The sequence below is a fragment of the Ornithorhynchus anatinus genome, chromosome 18 (genome assembly GCF_004115215.2).
Source record: "Ornithorhynchus anatinus isolate Pmale09 chromosome 18, mOrnAna1.pri.v4, whole genome shotgun sequence".
Classification (NCBI taxonomy): domain Eukaryota; kingdom Metazoa; phylum Chordata; class Mammalia; order Monotremata; family Ornithorhynchidae; genus Ornithorhynchus; species Ornithorhynchus anatinus.
In genome coordinates, this window is record NC_041745.1 from 21,827,341 (window position 1) to 21,848,269 (window position 20,929).

The 20,929-nt window shown below is 41.8% G+C and overlaps 1 long non-coding RNA gene across 1 annotated transcript in view; it reads right to left on the minus strand.

The window, feature by feature from the left end:
* Nucleotides 1-950: 950 nt before the first annotated feature.
* The window catches only part of LOC114805454, a 32,029-nt gene continuing 12,050 nt past the window's right edge, over nucleotides 951-20,929 (minus strand). Inside the window, exons 2-3 of the long non-coding RNA XR_003753432.2 lie at nucleotides 13,011-13,095; nucleotides 951-1,194 (exon numbers count right to left, since the gene is read on the minus strand). This is a non-coding gene — a long non-coding RNA (uncharacterized LOC114805454). The remainder of the gene's footprint in view (nucleotides 1,195-13,010; nucleotides 13,096-20,929) is intronic.

Consider the following 20,929-nt stretch of genomic DNA (forward strand, 5'->3'; position numbering starts at 1 on the left):
AATTACATATATTTGATTGATTGATTGGTCAGTAGGATCCAATGAGCGCTTGCAGTTTGTATTATAGTAAGCCCTTGGAAGCAAACAAAAGAAGTTAAAGATACAGCAACTGTCCTCTTAGAAAGACTGGCTGACATAGAATTTAGAACTAGTTAGGAGAGGCATAGAAAGAACCAAGTTAGAACTGGGAATAGCAGATGTATGGAAAGGTGAACTGAGGAATAAATAAGTTGAAAAAATAAGTAGGGTCCATGCATTAGTTTGTATATAAATGCTAAGGAAATATTGGGCTCGGGAGTAAAAGGATCTGGGTTCTAGTCCCTGCTCTGACAATTGCTTGCTGTGTAACATTGAGCAAGTCATTTAACATCTCGTTACCTCAGGTTTTTCACCTTTAAAATGGGGATTAAATGTCTGTTATTCCTCCCTCCTACTTAGACTAGGAGCCCCACTTGGGACAGGGACTACATCCAAACTTGATTAACTTGCATCCACACCAGCATCTAGAACACTGCTTGACATTTATTAAGTGCTTAAATATATAATAATAATAATATAATAATTATAATAATGTTAAGTCAAAGCAGCCTGGGATAGAGGAAGGTAATTAAGAAATGGTTCTAATGGGAGATGTGATTTCAAAAGGGCTTTTAGAATGGGGAGAATTGTGGCCTGTAAGATTTAAAGAGGGAGAGAGTTCCAGAATTAGGAGTAGAAGGAAAAGGCACGATTCTGCCCTCAAGAAGTTATCCTTAATGGGAAAGATGACCCAATGTAAATTCATGGAAAAAATTTGCAAATATCAATAAATAATAAAAAAAGTCAAAATCAATAAAGAGACAGGGACTGCGGAGGCCAAAACACTGAGGTAATTCCAAAAGTTGGAGGAGGAAGGGTTAATTGGTGAAGACCTTCTAGAGCCAGAGTTCAAACTCTTCATTCTTCAGGGTTGTGAGAATGAATGGACCGGTCAGGCTGGTATACTGCTTTCTAATGTTAGATGGAAAGAACAATGGACACATCAAATATTCACACTGCTTTTTTCTTTTATTTGTAGCAATTGCATCCATTTTCCCTACTCTGGAGAGCATCCTCATGTCCCAGTGGGTGGTTGATTGACAGCTCTTCATTCCTAGTTTCCCCGCTGTTGGTGACAGGTACTTATGCCATCAAGAAAAGAATCCTTATGCAAGTCTGAAGAAGGAAGCAGCAGGGTCCGCCGGAAAGTTAGCCCACAAAGAACAAGGAAATTCAAAAGTGAACTTAAAAATGCAATTGAAGTGTGGGATCAAAATGTCGGTACTAGAAATGAGCTCTTCCATTCATTGTTGTCAAAAAGTTGGAAGGGTAAAGGGTGAGGTGCTAAAATGAAGTGAAGACTGAGGTTCCTGCAGGGATAAGGCAGTTTCCTGTAAGAATGAGGAATCGATGAGGAAAGCTGTGGATTGCTTGAAGGCAAAGGGTAAATAGAAGCAGTGTGGTCTAGAGGAAAGAGCATGGGCCTGGGAGTCAGAAGATCTGAGTTCTAATTCTGGCTTTCTAATTCTGGCTCTACCACTTGCCCACTGTGTGACTGTTGTCACCTCACTTCTCTGTGCCTCAGTTTCCTCTTCTGTAAAATGTGGATTCAATAACTGCTCTCTCCCCTAATTACTCTGGGAATCCTTGGTGGGACAGGGACTGTCTGACCTGATTATTTTTCATCAACCCAGTGCTTGGCACATACTAAGTGTTGGAGAAGGCTTTTGAGAATACCATAGACTGCCTGAAAAACAAACAAATGGGTTTTAGAGAAAATTAAGCCAATGTGTTCTTAGGAAGGCCAAATGACTCGACTTAGATTAGCATATTTTAGACAAATCATCAGGATGACATTCTCTGGAGAAGACACTAATGCTAGGAAAAGTACTGGGAAAACATGAAAGAGGCAGACCAGTAGCTATCTTGATAATGTTGTCTTTTTGTTTTGTTCTGTTTTGCTCTGTTGTCTGTCTCCCCCATTTAGACCGTGAGCCCGTCATTGGGCAGGGATTGTCTCTATCTGTTGCTGAATTGTACATTCCAAGTGCTTAATACAGTGCTCTGCACATAGTAAGTTCTCAATAAATACTATTGAATGAATGGATGGATAGAAACTGTAATAACGATAATGGAAGAACCTTAGCTCTCTTTATGTATTTCAGGAAATACACAAACATCCTATAATTGACTCTCTCCTAGATAATCAGGTCAGCCCATTTTACTCCTCCTCCTCTTTTTAAATACTTGGATTTACATTTTGGGCTGGAGTATGTTCAGTCTATGGAAAAAGGAGGGTTTAATAGGGGAAGGACTCTTGGAGAAGCTGTGGACTTAACTTAATAATGCTTTGAAGGTGGGGAGAGTGGTGGTCTGGCTTTTATGGAGAAGGAAGGAGTTCCAAGCTAGGGAGAGAACATGGGACATTTAGACATCACAGGATTCTGGCATTTGTAGAAGGTTACGGATTATGGCAGAAGGTACTATGTTCTGGAGAAAATATATCTATAGAGAAGCTATGATTCGAAAATGACTCAACAGCATTTGATAATAATAATGATTATGACTGGGAGAGGCTGGGGGAACATGAGAGGTTAAATTCAATCAACATTCTGGGGCATCTGTGCATCTGTTCTACAACCCCCAAAATTCTGTGATGTCTAAATTGAACATAGACTGAGCACACTCCAGCCCAAAATGCAAATCCAAGTATTTAAGGAGGAAGATTTTGGCAGGGGGAGGAGTAAAATAGTTTGTCCTGATTACCTAGGACAGAGCCAATTATGGGACATTTGTGTTTTTCCTGAAATAAATCAGGAGAGCTAGCAAAATTCAAGGGCTTTCCTAGCTAATTCAGGGCATGTGATCAATTTAGGGTAGGCTTAGCGGATGCTGAACTAGGTTAATGCTAAGGTTGGGGAAGAGAAGTAATCATTAGCCTAAGGGCTACAGCACAGTTCGGATCAGAGGCAAAGTGTTAGACTAGATGACCTCCTGAGGTTATACCACACTTTAAGAAGTTTCATCAGGAAATTAGCTTCCTGTAACCGGCTCTGTATCAGCATTTTTTCAAAATCCTTTCTTTCTCCATGAGAAGCAGCAAAGCTTAGTGGATAGAGCATGGGCCTAGGAGCCGAATGCCATGGGTTCTAATCTGAGCACAGCCGCTTGTCTGCTGTGTGACCTTGGGCAACTCACTTAAGTTCTCTGTGCCTCAGTTACCTCAACTGTAAAATGGGGATTAAGATTGTGAACCAAGTATGGGACAGGGATTGTGTCCAACCTGATTAGCTGGTATCTAACCCAGCGCTTAGTACAGTGCCTGGCAAATAGTAAGTGCTTAACAAATACCACTGAAACAAAAAAAAAAGGAAAATGGATTTCTAAGACTCCTTGGGAATCTCTCTGGAATTTTTCTTTTTTAAAACTAAAGTCTGCCTATGGTAAAAGATTTGGTAACCATTAACTTTACAGCCCATCTTTGAGAAAATGGACACTCATACTTTCACTATCTGACTTTGAATTTGAATTATTTTACATACATAGTCTCTTCATATCTAATTCTTATTTATCACACATTCTCAGAGGATGGGGCACTGGTCTAATTGTGCCAGGTTTAATTACTCATTTATTAAAGATGAAACCATACGTTAGCACACTATATGTGTTCTTTAGCATTAATTTATTCTCACATTGCAAACCACATTCAGCACCACCCTTCTGTCTGCTGTCTTTCCTATTAACATCTAAGATATTTTCTGATCTTTTTTTTACATTTTATTCTCATTTTTACACCCTAAATAGTCCCCATGATCCCCTGACTTTAACTACTAAATTGTAACCTCAGAGTACCCTTCTGCTGGTTCAAAACCATTAACTAAATCCTTCACATCTGTTAATCATTGAGCAGCAACTCCACTCATTTCTGTTTTAGTCCTACATACCTCCTAATCTTGCTAAACCTCATTATTCCTTCTTATTTCAGTGATCAAACAATCAATCAATCATATTTATTGAGCACTTACTATGTGCAGAGCCCTGTAGTAAGCTCTTGGGAGAGTACGATACCACAGATTTTGCAGATATGTTCCCTGCCCATAATAAGCTTACAGTCTAGAGGGGGAGACAGACATTAATATGAATAAATAATTTTAAATATATAATTAAAAAATGTGTACCTAAGTGCTGTGGTATTGGGGGTGGGGAGTAATCAAATGTCCAGTGGTCACAGCTTTAAGTACATAGACAATGCAGAAGGGAGAGTGAGATGGGGAAAAGAGGGCTTAATAGGGGAAGGCCTCTTGGGGAAGCTGTGGACTTAATAATGCTTTGAAGGTGGAGAGAGCGGTGGTCTGGCTTTTATGGAGAAAGAAGACTTCCAAGCTAGGGAGAGAACATGGGAAAATGGTTTGCAGTGAGAAAGATGATATGGGGCACAGTGAGCTAACTGGTGTTAGAGGAGCAGTGTGTGCAGGCTGGGCTGTAGTAGGAGACGAGTGGGGTGAATTAGTATGGGGCAGATTGATTGATAAGTTTATGATCTGTTGTATACATGTGAAAGGCAAGGAGTCTTTCCAAAGCTTCAGGGTAAACTGGCAATAAATATGATTTCATATTTTTCTGAGGGATCTGAAGCACAGTTGAGAAACCAAGGAAGAAACTCCCTTTCTAGAACAATTCGAGGAGGATCACCTTTACTATGAATCTATTTGCATTCTTCAAATTCCAAATGGAACCTAACAAAAGCCAAATTATAATTAAACAATAATTTAAAAATTAATTACAGTCAAATACTTGCTCCGCTACAACATTTAATGCTGGTGTTTTCTCAGACACTGGTTTGTACATTTTCTAGTTTATCACTCTTGAGCCTTTGTGAGAATTTAGGTTGCTTCATAATTACAGTTCACTCTTTCAATTTTATAGATGAAGAAACTGAGGCATGCAGGCATGCCCTGAGTTGGCAAGGATTATTACTGATAGAAAGACTGTAAACTTGCTATGGGCAGGGAACATGCCTGCTAATTCTGCTGTACTGTGCTCTCTCAAGGGCTTAGTACAGTTCTCTGCACATAGTTAGTGCTCAATAAATACTAATGATTGATTCACTGAAATATAAAGGACTGTAGAAACTGTACTCGAAAAGAGAATGAAACTAAAAAAAGCAGTGAGGATTTGAACCCAAGGTGGTGATGCAAGCAAGGAAAAGTAACACTCAGAGACAGTGCTGGATAGATCAGAAAAGGGAGGAATATGACCAAGTGCCTGTTCACCTCTGGAGAGGTATACGTGACACAACAACCCCTCTCTCCAGTTTGGCCGTGCCTTTATTTAGAACATATAGGAGAATTAGCCCACTCCAAAAGAACTCAGACAAGCGTGTTTTCTTCAGTGACAAAAGAGATTCTTCAAGCAGGCCTTATCTGTTTTGGGTAAGAAGCAATCTCCTGTCCCCCGGAATTTGTGGATGTGGTCTACATCCCACCTGAAATGGGGGACTTCCTGAGTCAAAAACAGAGTCATTGAGATCAAGAGCTGCTATCCTCGGAGTGCTGTTCTAAAACAGAAACCTACTCTGGTGCTCTGTTTTGGGGCTTAATGAATTTAAACTCCTCCTCCAAATTGGTCAGGTGCACTCACAGTGTTCATATAATTGTAATGCAGTATGCTTACAGCTTTAATGTCTCAGATTCTGTCTATTTCCTGGAAATCCTTTTTCTTACACGTGGTCATTCATTCATTCAATCAATTGTATTGAGTGCTTACTGTGTGCAGAGCACTGTACTAAGTGTTTGGGAAAGTACAATATAGCAATAGAGACAATCCCTGCCCACAACAAGCTCACAGTCTAGAAGGGGGGACACAGACAAAAATACAAATAAACAGACAACAATATAAATGAATAAAATTACAGATATATACGCGCGTACTGTGGAGTAGGGAGAGCGCGGGAGAGCAAAGGGAGCAAGTCAGGGTGACACGGAAGGCAGTGGGAGATGAGGAAAAGTGGAGCTTATTGGGTAAGACATTGCTCTCATGGACAGTCAGTTGTATAATGCATGGTTTTGCTCTGTGTTTTAGGAGAACAGTGTCAGAGATTTTGAGGAGAATATGCCTTCAGTAAGGCTTTGAAGCAGGGAGAGCAACTGTCTGGCAGATTTGAGGAGGAAGGGCCTTCCAAGCCAAAGGTAGGAAGTGGGCCAAGCGTTGGTAGCAAAACAGGTGACCTCAAGGCACAGTGAGAAGGTTAACATCAGAGGAGTGACCTGTGTGGGTTGGGTTGTAGAAGGAGAGAAAGGAGGTGAGATAGGAGGTGCAAGGTGATGGAGAGCTTTAAAGCCAATGGTGAGCAGTTTTAATTTGATACAGAGGGGGATAGGTAACGACTGGAGATTTTTGAGGGAGGTGACATGCCCTGAACATTTCTCTAGAAAGATAATCTGGGCAGTGGAGTGAAGTATGGACTGGAGTGGGGAGAGGCAGGAGGTTGGGAGGTCAGTAAGGAGGCTAATGCAGTAATCCAGGTGGGATAAAATGAGAGACTGTACTAACGTGGTAGTGGTTTGGATGGAGAGGAAAGGGCAGATTTTAGCAATGTTGTGAAGGTGAGACTGACAAGATTTGGTGACAGATTGGCTATATGGGGTGTACCAGAGAGAAATGAAGGAAAAACAGCAAAAACCTAATTTAGAATCGGCTTTTTGTTTTAGATTTCAAATTGCTTGGGAAAACATTGTTATTAATTTAAAAGCACAGACAAAAAGAAGGGAGAAAATTGTAGTGATCCATTTTCACAGACTAGGATACTGAGGTCCAGAGAGGTTAAGTATTTATCCACATACAATCCAGTACTTAATTCATTTATTATTTATCACTCATATTATATTGAGTTCCTTCTCCTCCTAGAGTGCTGTCCTAGGAACTTGAGGAAATGCAGAGAAGTAGAAATTGAAGATAGTAGTAAGACATTGCTCTCATGGACAGTCAGTTCTATAATGCATGGGTTCGCTTTGTGTTTTGGGTAGAACAATGTCGGAGACTTAAAGAATATTCCTTCAACAACACATGCCTGATTGAACAGAACGCAATATGTTGGAGGAGAAAATGACTGCATGAGGGCATAGAATCAATTAAGGCGTGCATATCATAGCTCTAGGTAGTTTTAATTCAGTGTTCATCAAGAACATAACCCCTGCTTGAACTCAAGTTCATTCTTGCGTGCTTTAACTCTGCCCAGCAAAATTATCTCTCCATCTTTATTGACACTATGTCCACTGCCCTCACCAGTTGTTCAAGACATTTAACTCCCTCTTTGAACCCCCGTCCCCCGCCTCCCCCATCTCTTGCCCCTAAGGAGATGGTCACCTATTTTACTGAGAAAATTGAAACTCTAAGAAGTGATCACCCTAAGATCTCCCCTGCTCCTCTCCAGTCCCTCGCTCCCCCATCCCTTCTTTAACTCTCATTCATTCAATAGTATTTATTGAGCACTTACTATGTTCAGAGCACTGTACTAAGCACTTGGAATGCACAATTCGGCAACAGATAGAGACAATCCCTGCCCATTGACAGGCTTACAGTCTAATCGGGGGAGAACTCTCCCATCTTTCCAAGAAGTCTCAAGAGGAGATCTCCTGCATTCTCTCAAAATCCACCCCCTCCAACTGTGCATCTGACCCTATTCCTTTGCACTTCATCAAAACATTTGCTGCCTCCCTTCTTCAATCCCTAACCTCCTCTTCAAATGTTCATTCTCCAATGGCTTCTTCCCCACGGTTTTCAAATATGTTCATGTCTCCCCTAACCGAAAAACCCTTCCCTTGACCCCAAGGCTCCCTCCAGTTATTTCCCATCTCCCTCCTACCATTTCTCTCAAAACTCCTTGAGCAAGTTATCTCCACCTGCTGTCTCAGGTTCTGCTTTTCAATTCTCTCTCTCCTTGATGCCCTCCAATCTGGCTTCTGCCCCCTTTACTCTATAGAAACCAACCGCTTAAAGGTCACCAATGATCTTCTTGCCAAATACAATGGCCTCTAATCCATCCTGACCCTCCTTGACCTCTCATATGTCTTTGACACTGTGGATCACGCCCTTCCCCTGGAAACATTATCCATCCTCAGCTTCACTGACACTGTCCTATTCTGGTTCTCCTCCTATCTCTCTGGCTCCTCATTCTCAGTCTCTTTCATGGGCTTCTCCACTGTCTCCCACTACCTAACTGTGGAAGCCTCTCATGGTTCAATTCCAGGTCCCTTTCTATTCTCCATCTACAACCACTCCCTTGGAGAACTCATTCAATATCATGGCTTCAACTACCACCTCTATGCAGATGAGTCCCAAATCTACATCTCTAGCCCTGATCTCATCCTCTCTCCAGTCTCACATTTCCTTCTGCCTTCCAGACAAATCTACTTAGACAAATCTCCCCTCATCTCAAACTTAACATGTCCAAAACAGAACTCCTTATCTTCCCACCAAAACCCTTGTCCTTCCCCTGATTTTCCCATCACCTAAAACTCTACATGTCCAAGACTGAGCTCCTTATCTTCCCTCCCAAGACCTGTCCTCTTCCTGACTTCCCTATCACTGTGGATGGTATGACCATCCTTCCCGTCTCTCAAACCTGCAACCTTGGTGTCATCCTTGACTTAGCTCCCTCATTCACCCCATACATCCAATCCGTCACCAAGGCCTGCCGGTCTCACCTTTATAATATCGCCAAGATCCGCCCTTTCCACTCCACCCAAACAGGCTCTCATAATATCCCGGCTGGGTTATTGTGTCAGTCTTCTCTCTGATCTTCCTTCCTCCTGTCTCTCCCCGCTTCAATCCATTCTTCATTTCGCTGCCCAACATCTTCCTGCAGAAACGCTCTGGGCATGTCACTCCCCCTCTTAAAAATCTCCAGTGGTTGCCTATCAACCTCCGCGCAAAACAAAATCTTCTCTCTCTAGGCTTCAAGGCTCTCCATCACCTTGCCCCCTCCTACCTCTCCTCCCTTCTCTCTTTCTACTGCCCATGCTGCACGCTCCACGCCTCTGCTGCTCACCTCCTCACTGTCGCACATTCTCGCCTATCCCTCCGTCAACCCCTGGCTCATGTTCTCTCGCTGTCCTGGAATGCCCTCCCTCCTCACCTCTGCCAAACTAATTCTCTTCCCCTCTTCAAAGCCCTACAGAGAGCTCACCTCCTCCAAGAGGCCTTCCCAGACTGAGCTCCCCCTTTTCCCTCTGCTCCCTTTCTGCCCTCCCTTCACCTCCCCTCAGCTAACCCCCTTTTCCCCCCCTTTCCCTCTGCTCCTCCCCCTCTCCCTTCCCCTCCCCTCAGCACTGTGCTCAACCGCTCATTTGTATATATTTTTATTACCCTATTTATTTTGTTAATGACATGTACATCCCCTTGATTCTATTTATTGCTATTGTTTTTGTCTGTCTGTCTCCCCCGATTAGACTGTAAGCCTGTTAATGGGCAGGATTGTCTCTATCTGTTGCCGAATTGTACATTCCAAGCGCTTAGTACAGTGCTCTGCACATAGTAAGCGCTCGGTAAATACTATAAATGCTATTGAATAAGACAGCACCACCATCCCTCCTGTCTCACAAGCCCATAACCTTGGCATTATCCTTGGCTCATCTCTCTCATTCAACCCACACATTCATTCTATCAGTAAATCCTGTCGGTTCAACTTTTACAACCTCAATAAAATCCACCACTCTTTCCTCTCCATTCAAACTGCTACCACATTAATCCAAGCACTTTGTCTCTATCTGTTGCCAAATTGTACATTCCAAGCGCTTAGTACAGTGCTCTGCACACAGTAAGTGCTCAATAAATACGATTGAATGAATGAATGAATGAATGAATGAATGAATGAATGAATGAATGAATGTATCCTGCTTCTGGCTGGAAAATGATCCAGCCTAGATGGCAGAGTCCTTCTTCTTCATATGATCTGTCAACTAATTTGCAAAGTCAGTTGTTCACCAAATAAGTCAGGTCAGGACAAGCATCGTGGGCACTTAATTCCTCAAAATGAAATTACCATAAATACTATATTATTTATTCCAATAAATAAAGGAATAGATGAGTAATGCAAATATCTGAGACAATTCTAACAAGATAATTCACCTCTGCTTCCAATATCTACAAAGCTGGTAAAAATCAAGTAGAGAAGCATGATTGCCCTCAATATTTTTCTCTCATTTTTCAATTTTAACATAGAAGGGTCCCTACATGGTATATATTTCAATTAATTGACAAAAAGCAGACTAGCTATCCTTTTCAATTTGTGTAATATGAGTTATTTCTTACAGTAAACAGATATTATATTGATGTAATATATGTCCAGGCACATCGTATTTTGAATTGTGTCTATATATCCAAAGTAAAATGGAGGATTGCATTGCTGAGAAATTTGGGACTGACTTCAGAATCAATCTGGGTAGTCCATGCTAAATTTGGATTTCATTGCCAGGATTGTAACTGCTATATTTTAGGCCTATGCAGCACTAGACATGGTTAGTAAAAGAAGATCATTCCTTGTGCCCATGAAAGAAGTGACTGTAGAGGTAACAGCTTCACCCATGGATAATGTTTCATCCTAAGCGGCGCCATCTTCAGCACGAGAGGTAATTTCACACAATGGAAGGAAGACAAAAAGAGAGCAGATTGTTCTTCATCTTCGATGACTGGTTTCTGTGACAACTTTGAAACACCACCCATGATCCTTAAATTTAAGACAGGCTAGTCAGTCCATGCCTTAATCAACTGTTAGGTCTTTGGCAGGCAAGTAATAGGCTTTGAAGTGGTATATGATTGCCAAACACCATTCCAGGCCATGTTCCAATTCAATATTTACAGGAAGCACCCCCTGAAGACAAAGAGAATATTTCTGAACTCATATTCTATACCATCATCATCATAATCAAAACCTGTTATGGACAGAACACTGTATAAAAGACTAGGAAGAGTCTAAAAAGGGGAAGACAGAGTTTACTGTTTTAAGTCTTTAAACTTTAAAGAGCACTGCTCAGAAGACCTGGGCTTGAATCCCGGTACTGCCTCTTGCCTGTTGTGTGACTTTAGGCAATCACTTAGCTTCTCTAGGACAGTTTTCTAATTTGTAAAATGGGAATGAAGTACCTATTCTCCCTCATCTTTAGTCTGTGATCACCATGACGAACAGGGATTGTGTCTGGCCTGATTTTCTTGTATCTACTCCAGGGCTTAATTCAATGCTTGTCAGTGCTTACTACAATTGTTAGTATTATTAGTATTAACGCCAACAATTGGAGCAACACGGACCTTTGGGGATAGAGGGCAACAATATGAGGGAAGAACAAAACAAATGCATCATAAATGGCATCGCTCTTTCTTTTCTAAAGACAGGAAGAAGAACCAGGAGAAGAGATATGGTGGATTAATCAGACAGTCGCTTGGCCAATCGGAAGGCACTCAGGAAAATGCAGTCACTGTCATGAACAGTGGTCTGTCCATAACAATTCTGATGAAGATGATGATAATGTAGAATATGGGCTCAGAAATATTCTCTTTGTCTTCAGGGCCTCCCTCCTGTAAATACTGTATCAGATCATGGCCTGGAATGGTGTTTGGCATTCCAGGCCATAAAGGAAAATGACATTAGAAAAACCCACTTCAAAGTCTACTGCTTGCCTGTTGAAGATCCAGCAGCTGATGAAGACATGGATGACTTACCAGCCCATCTTAAATTCAAGGATCATGGGTAGTGTTCAAAGTTGTCACAAAAACCAGTCATCAAAGATCAAGAATAATCTGCTTTCTTCTGTCTGGTGTCCTTTGTGAAGCCACTCTTCATGCTGAAGATGGTGCCTCTGATGGTGAGAGTTTATTCTTGGGTACAGCTGTTACCTCTACAGTCCCTTCTTTTGTGGGTAAGAGGAATCATCTTCCTTTGCTATTTGTGTCTAGTGGTTCATAGGGCTAACACAATGGCTGTGGACTGACAATATACCATTATAATAACATGTCCCATTGTCCAGCCAGAGAAATCACCAAGTACCATAAAACAATTTTCTTTTTCAGGCTCCCCAGAGATGGCTACAGTTCTGAAGGATTCACAGAGGAACTGTCTGGATTACTGCAAGGATGGGAATGGATCGGAACGGCAGGAATCCTAGTCTCCTTTCATCTGGTGTCAAAAGTCAAGGACCTGGAAACTAGCTCCTTTTAGCCTTCTTCTCTCGATGCTTCATGAGTCTGGGCTTTCATTAAATATTGGCCAGAAAGCAGTCCCCTCACCAAACCATCAGTCTTTATTTTCCCTTCTCCTGTTAACAAATGCTTGGGAAAGTATTTCTGCTTGGTAAAATCTATCCTAAAAAAAGAGTCTTTTTTGTAGCTATCTCCTTTGTAGTTCCTCACCGGTTAACTTCTTCTGTTCCTCTATTTTCCAGAAGGGAGGCTTTGGATCTTAAATAAAAGATAGCTTTGGTGACCTCAATAGGTTTGTGTGGTAGAGTATCACGTCTGATAAATAATGGATACTTATAGTATCCATTATTAATTCCTGCAATCAGCAGTAAACAGTGCGAGCTGTTTGTCGGCACCATCCTAAGAACCCCAGGGGACTGTTAGTTTTATCCGCAAGGTGGTTTTCTGAACTTCATCTGTGTGTTTGTCTGTGGCTTCTGAGTGAATGTGATTGGGAACTTCATCACAAAATGTTTTGCATCAGGCCCTAATGGAAGTCTCAGCATGCTATTTATTTCCCCAGAATAGAGTTTGTTAAGATACATTGTATTGCAACCCGTTGGACAGTGTTCACAGAGCAACAGAAGTAGCAATAAACCACAAAGTACAAAACTATGGACAAATTACATTGCTCTAAAATACCAGTATTCAATCAGCATTGTACCCGAACCTGTCAAATCCTTAAAACTGTTCCCAAAGAAATAATGCTTATGGACACATTTTTTTAATTTTTTTTTAAGAAGAGTCCTCAAATGACTTACCTTTTTTAAGAAAAAGCTTGATTTAGTCCTGGTGATTTCCAATTTTCCTTCTATTTGACTGTGCTTAGCTATTTGTTTTGATGAACTGTAATAAACAAGGAGATCAGATCCCATTCAGGACATAGAAGTGATGCCTCTATATCTCTCTTGGATACTGAAAATCTACTTCTTGACAGAGAAACCTAAAACAGCATCACCCAAATGGTCATTCATTAAGATCAGTTTGTTCAATTAAGATTGCTATCACATAAGCAACATCATGGGTTACCAGAATTGCTGGGTGTTAGGTAGTGTTTCTATAATCAATCAGTGGTGATTATGAGCATCTACTGTGTGCAGAGCATTCTACTAAGTGTATGGGAGAGGACAGTAGCAAAGCAGCACAGCCTAGTGGATACAACACAGGCCTGGGAGCCTGAAAAATGTGTGTTCAAATCCCACCCCTGCTGCTAGTCTGTTGTGTGGCCTCTGGCAAGTCACTTCACTTCTCTGTATCTCAGTGACGTCATCTGTAAAATGGGATTAACATTATGAGCTCTATTTGGGACAGGGATTTAGTAAGCACTTAGTAAGCCCTTAGTAAATGCCACAATCATAATGTGTTATTATTATTATTGTTACAATAGAGTGAGTGGACATGATCCCTGCCTTGGAAGAATTTACAATCTAGTGGATCTTATAATAGATCAATCTTGGCCTCAAAGAGTTACAGCCCATGCCAATCAAAACAATTCAAGAATGAAATAGATCCAGGGATAAAGTCCAGGACACCGTGAATTGTCCCTCAGTTTTTAATTTAAATTTTAGAAACTTTAGGCAAAATCAATTCCCCAAAGAGCAAATGATTTTATGAAAAGGCTGGGAAGAAAAAGTGAGCTTGCAGGAGGAAATCTAGTGTGTTGGTAGCATTGGGTTTGAGCTGTGGTACTGTGAATAGGTGAGGGCAGAGCTTCTGGACCTTTGTTACTCAGTAGAACATTTTTCCACAAACAGAAATGAACTTCACACTCTACATGTGGGTAGAGTTTCCCAATCAATCAATCAATCAATGGCATTTATTGAGCACTTACTGTGGGCAGAGCCCTGCACTAAGCACTTCGGAGGGTACAACAGTCTCAGAAGAAAACTAGACCTCTTTCTACTAAGCCAAGCTGCTTTGCCATGATGATGATGATGATGATGATGATGATGATAACAATGATGATAATGGCCTGATTTTCCCATCTCTTTAAAAGGCACCACCATTCTTCAGGTCTCACAAGCCCATACTCTTGGCATTCCTTTGACTCCTCTCTCTCACTCAACCCATTTACAATCCATCACTAAGTGCTGTCGGTTCCACCTTCACCATATCCGTCCTTTCGTCTCCATCCAAACTATCACCACATTATTACAATCACTTATACTATCCCACCTTGATAACTGCATCAGCCTCTTTGTTGACCTCCATGTCTCCTGACTCTCCCCACTCCAGTCCATACTTCATTCTGCTGCCTAGGTCATTTTTCTACAAAAATGTTCAGTCCATGTTTCTCTACTCTTCAAAAAACTCCAGTGGTATCCCATCCACCTGTGCATCAAACAAAAACTCCTCACCACTGGCTTTAGAACACTCATTCACCTAGCCCCCTCCTACCTCACCTCACTACTGTCATACTATTACTCAACCCACACACTTCACTACCTTCTCACTACACATTGATCTCATCTACCCAGAACATGTCCTGTCTCTGGCCTGCAATACCCTCCCTCCTCAAATCTGACAATCAATCTCCCCCACTTCAAAGCCTTATTGTAGGCAAATCTCCACCAAGAAACTTTCTCTGATTAAGCCCTCCTTTCCTCTTCCCCGAGTCCCTCCAGTGTTGTACTGACTTGCCCCCTTTATTCATCACCCCCATCCCTACAGCACTTCTGTACATATTGGTAATTTATGTATTTATATTATTGTCTGTCTCCCCTTCTATTCTGTAAGCTCATTTTGGGCAGGGAATACATCTGTTCATTGTTACATTTTACTCCCCTAAGTGCTTAGAGAAGCAGCATGGCTTAGTGAAAAGAGCACCGGGTTAGGAGTCAGAGGTCTTGGTTCTACTCCCGGCTCTGCCACCTGTCAGCCATGTGACTTTGGGCAAGCCACTTAACTTCTCTGTGCCTCAATTACCTCATCTGTAAAATGGGGGATTAAGACTGTGAGCTTCACATGGGACAACCTGATTACCATGTATGTACCCCAGCGCTTAGAACAGTGCTCGGCACATAGTAAGCACTTAACAAATACCAACATTATTATTAGTAGTAGTACAGTGCTTTGCACACAGTTAGTTCTTAATAAATGCAATTGACTCAATGAATCAAGTAACAATTCCCATTTTTTCACTGGGTAATTCAAACCTGGAATAATTTTAACCTTTCAGGAGTTTCTTACTTTGGTCCAGGGCCTGGTAAATTTGGGAGTCTTACACAGGCATTGTTGGGTGTCAGATCTAGTTTCAGATCATGCTCTTTATAGAGAATCCTATTCTTAAGCATGGCCTAATGGAAGGAGCACATGCCTGGGAGTCGGAAGACATGGGTTATAATCTTGGATCCAACACTTGTCTGTTGTATGACTTTGGGCATGTCACTTAACTTCCCTATGTCTCAATTACTTTGTTTGTAGATTGGGGATTAAAGCTGTGATCCCCAAGTGGAACTTGGACTGTGTCTAACCTGATTAGCCAGTATCTACCCCAGTTCCTAGTACAGTGCCTGGCACATTGTCAGCATTTTAAAAATATGATTAAAAACAAAATAAGCAAATTTGAAAAAAAAATGAAAGCCAAGCACACTGTAGGAAACATGAAGGAACTTTTGATGTTTGCATCTATTCTTTTCTGGAGATCAAAGCTCCTTGCAAATTATGATCCCAACTCTGATAACATCTCCAAGTCAGCTAACAGATGCTATTTTTCCACTTTTACTCAAAGAGAAATAGGTCCAGTGTGGTAATGGGGTGTCTCAGTGAAAGAGCAGATTGGATTCAAATTCCTCTGACCCTGGCACTCAACATATTACATTCCTCAAAGCTGCTTCAATTGAAAAATCCTTGACCTAAGTCTGTGCATGAAGAATTGTCTGCAGGCTTTCCATTTTCCTTTGCTTGAAATATGTGAGCTTTCCCATATCAATCCTTTGGAAACTATGAGATACCCCTGAATGGAGGCAGCCCCTGTTTCTTGGCATCTGCTTCCAATAGCACCAGAGAGAGGGGACGGGGAAACCCCAGTAAAATGTTTAGACCATAGGGAGGATGTGGTAATGTTCCTTCACAACAGTCTGACCCACTCCTTGTCATAGATGTCGATTTTTCATTTGGAATATGGAGGCAAAAAGGAGTAGGGACATCAATAAGGGCTGGAATGGGGGAAGCTTGAAAAAACTAACAGGTTATAAAGGCCCTGTTTGAGGTCTCGATAACCATGTTTGGAAACACTCGAGCGTATAACCTTGGCATTATCTTCTCCCTTCTCTCCATTTCAAATCATATATTCAATCTGTCACCAAATCCTGTCAGTTCAACCTTCTCAAGTCACTAAAATCAGCTTTTTCCCCTCCATCCAAACTGCTACTATGCAGATCAAATCACTTATAATAATGATGATGGCATCTGTTAAAGGCTTACTATTTGCTGAACACTGTTCTAAGCGCTGAAGTAGATACAAGGTCATCAGGTTGTTCCAAGTGAGGCTCACAGTCTTAATCCCTATTCGACAGATGAGGAAATTGAGATACGGAGAAGTTAAGTGGCTTGCCCAAGGTCACACAGCAGACAAGTGGTGAAGCCGGGATTAAAACCCACAACCTCTGATTCCCAAGCCCATGTTCTTTCCACTGAATCACGCTGCTTCTTATCCTATCCCACCTCGACTACTGCATCAACCTACTTGCTGACCTCCCTGCCTTCCATCTTTCCCCATTCCAGTCCATAATTCACTCTGCTGCCCAGGTCATTTTTCTAACAAAAATGTCCAGTTCACATTTCCCCACTCCAAAAGAACATCTGGTGGTGGCCCTTCCACCTTGGCCTCAGAGAGGAACTTCTTACCAATCTCAACTTCCTCACCACCAATGCCTCTCCCATATATTCCCTCTTCTTTTTTATTTTAATGGTATTTATTCATCACTTTCTATGACCAGGGACTGTACTAAAGCCTCTGGCTTGGAAATCCCTCCCCTTTTATATTCGACAGAGCACCACTCTCCCCACCTTCAAAGCCTTATTAAAATATCACTTTGAGTGACTTTCTCTCACTAAGCTCTCATTTCCCCTACTCCCTCTCCCTTCTGCACTGCCTTTCTACTTGGAAATATACCCTTTGTTCATCCCACCCTCAGCCCCACAGCACTTAAGTATATGCCTGTAACTTATTGTAATATCTGTCTACCTCTCTAGACTGTAAGATCTTCGTGGGCAGGGAACATGTCTACCAACTTGGTTATATTTTACTCTCCCAAGGCTCTTCACTCAGTAAATGCTCAATAAATACTACTGATTGACTGATTCACTCTCCATAAAGCTGGCAGCTTTGATAAGTGCTGGGGGACACTACAGATTTTGAGATCAGACACGGTCCTTGTCCCACACTGGGCATGCAGTGTATTTTATTCCATGAAATAGATGAGGCCACTGAGGCCCAGAGAGCTTATGTGACTTGTCCATGGTCACGCAGTAGGGTAGATGCAAGAGCTGAGACTTGAGCCAGGTCTCTTGATTCCCAATCCCTGTATTCTTTCCCCTCCAAACACAACTGAATGAAAGACAAAGACAAATATTGAGGTTCAAAGATCAGGATTTGCTTTCTCAACTTTGAGAAGGATGGTAATAGTTCCTTGCCTTTCCCTGACTGGAGAAGGGGCCAATGGGAAGTCCATGGGGATGACTGCCATCTACTGTATGCACACCTCCCTAACCCACTTGTGCAAAGACACTCAGGCATGCACATTTGTGCTCACGCAAGGACACACAGAAAAACATTTGGAAGACCTATAGACCTCCACAAACCTAAACAAAGGATTTAGAATCACTGAAGTACTTGAAATATTTGGCTAATTTTGAGATTCAGAGTAGGGTTACTGTGGGATCATGTATTTATCTACCTTTTAAAAGTCAACCAGGAATGTGTTGAAATCAAAGGCTGGCCTGTCTAAATTGGGGCATCTGATTGGTTGCACAAAAAGGGGGAAAGGAAATTTTGTTTTATGAATTCATCTCAGATTTTTAAAAAATTCTATAGGAACTTAGCTCTGCCTCACTCTTCCTAGTCCAGATTGCCAGTGGTTTTCATCAGTGCTCAGAACAGCCCTTGGCACATACTAAGTGCTTAATAAACACCATCATTAACACTACCCACACACTTCACAGCTCCAATGCCAACCTACCCACTATACCTCGATCTCATCTATCTCACTACCGACCTCTTGCCCACATCCTGCCTCTGGCCTGGAACACCCTCCCTTTTCATATACGACTAACAGTTACTCTCCCCACTTTTAAAGTCCTATTAAAATCACATCTCCTCCAAGAGGCCTTCCCCAAGTCTTCATTTCCTCTTTTCCCATTCTCCTCTGTGACTCCCCAACTCACTCCCTTCATTCACCCCCTCACCTTACAACACCTATATACATATCCATAATTAATTTATAGTATTGTCTGTCTCACCCTCTAGAATGTAAGCTCAGTGTGGGCAGAGGATGCATTCGTTCTATCATTGTGTTGTACTCTTCCAAGAGCTTAGTACAGTGTCCTGCACATAGTAAGCATTCAATAAATATGATTGATTGATTGATTGATATTCCTGAAGTCTTCCAAATGTGGAGGCTGAAGAGAGAGGTGCCTCTGCTCTCTTTCTCTCTCTTCCTTCACTAACTTCTTTCCCCTTGTCCCACAGTAAAGCAAGTGAGTAAGTGGGCAGGAGTGGAGCACATTGTGATTCAGTCGATCAGTGCCATGTATTGAGCACTCAGTAGGTGCAGAGCATCGCATTAAGCACAGTGCAATGGAGTTGGTAGACAAGTTCACTGCTCTCAAGGAGAAATAACATGGCTTAGTAGATAGAGCCCAAGCCTGGGGTCAGAAGGACCTGAGTTCTAATTCCAGCTCCGCCACTTGTCTTTGGTGTGACCTTCATGAAGTCACTTCCCTTCTTTGTGCCTCAGTTACCTCATCTGTAAAATGAGGATTAAGACTTCAAGCTCCTTGTGGAATATGGACTCTGTCCAGCTGGATTATCCTAAATCTCCCCCAGTGCCTAGAACACTGCCTGGTACATAGTAAACAGCTAACAAACACCATAAAAAGAAGCTTACAGTCTATAGGTGTAGACACATACTAAAATAAATTGCAGAGAGGGGAAATGGCAGAATTTAGGTATGTATAAGTAAGGTCAGGAGTGGGATGAGTTTCAAAGTGCCTGTAAAATGTCGGGGTGTTTTTCACTCAGATCAGCCAGGTCCGGGAAGAACTATCACTAATTTTTTTTTAATCATAACTTAAAAGAATAACAATGATTAAGTGCTTACTGTGTGCTTTGAACTGGACAACTGAATACAAAATAATCAGATTGGGCACAGTCCCTCTGCCATATGGGAAGAAAGGAGAGCTCCCCATTTTACAGATGGGTAAATTGACCCCCAAAGAAATTAATAACTTGCTCAAGATCACAAAGCTGATCAATCACAGTGCTAGGATTAGACGCCAGGTCTCCTGAGTCCCATATCTACATTATTTTCACCAGAACCCAGAACTCCACACTCCCAAAGCCAAGGAGTTAGCATAGTGCTCTGCAGAGAGCAGCATGGCATAATGGATAGAGCATGGGGCTGGGAGCCATAAGGTCATAGGTTCTAATCCCAGATCTGCTGTCTGCTGCGTGACCTTGGACAAGTCACTTAACTTCTCTCTGCATCACTTACCTCATCTGTAAAATGGGTATTGAGACTGTGAGCTTCATGTAGATAAAAGGACTGTGCCCAACCCGATTTGCTTAATACAGTGCCTGGCCCATAGTAAGATCTTAATAAATACCATTATTATAATTAAAGCAAGTGCCCAGTACATTCAAGATCTTCAAGAAATGTTAATGAATTAATGAGACCCAATGCTAGTGTGATGTTGAAGAAGCATCCTGGTTGGATATTCATTACCTTTTTTCTAGACAGGGTAACAGAGTTTGGGAGGATTAGTGAACAACAAAATCCATCTCCTGGCAGGATTGATGTATGGAGAGCTTGATTTCAGGGACCAGACTGTGAGCAACATATGTGTCTCACCGATACTGGTTTTAGCACAGGAGATGATCCCGTTGGCCAGTAAATTACCCTTTGACTACTCTGTAGCTCAGATTACCTTTATCATGCTGGGAACGTTTCAAGTAGAGCAGCAGGGAGTCCAACTTTGGAGAATAGCTCACTATATCTTGGCTTTCAGGCAAATTGTTTTCACTAATCTGGGAGGAGCAGTATTGCCTAATGGAAAGGGCATAAGCCTGGGACACAGAGTAGCTGGGTTCTAATCCTGGTTCTGTCACTTGTCAGATGTGTGACCTTGGGCAAGTCACTTCACTTCTCTGGGCCTCAATTTCCTCATCCTTAGACAATAATCTCCATGTGGGGCAAGGACTGTGTCTCACCTGATTATCACATATCTATCCAGTGGTTGACACATAGTAAGCACTTAACAAATAAAGTTTGATTTAAAGTCAAATTCTATTCACTGTTCACTCTTCATGATTTGAGCCATTCATTGTAAAGATTACATCACCCCAAGGATACACACGATAGATTCATTTTAAAAAGCATTTCAAACAATTAGAAGGTGGTTTTTGATTGCAGATTATGAGAAGAGGAGAAGAAAGACAAGGCAGAGGAGACATGTCTAC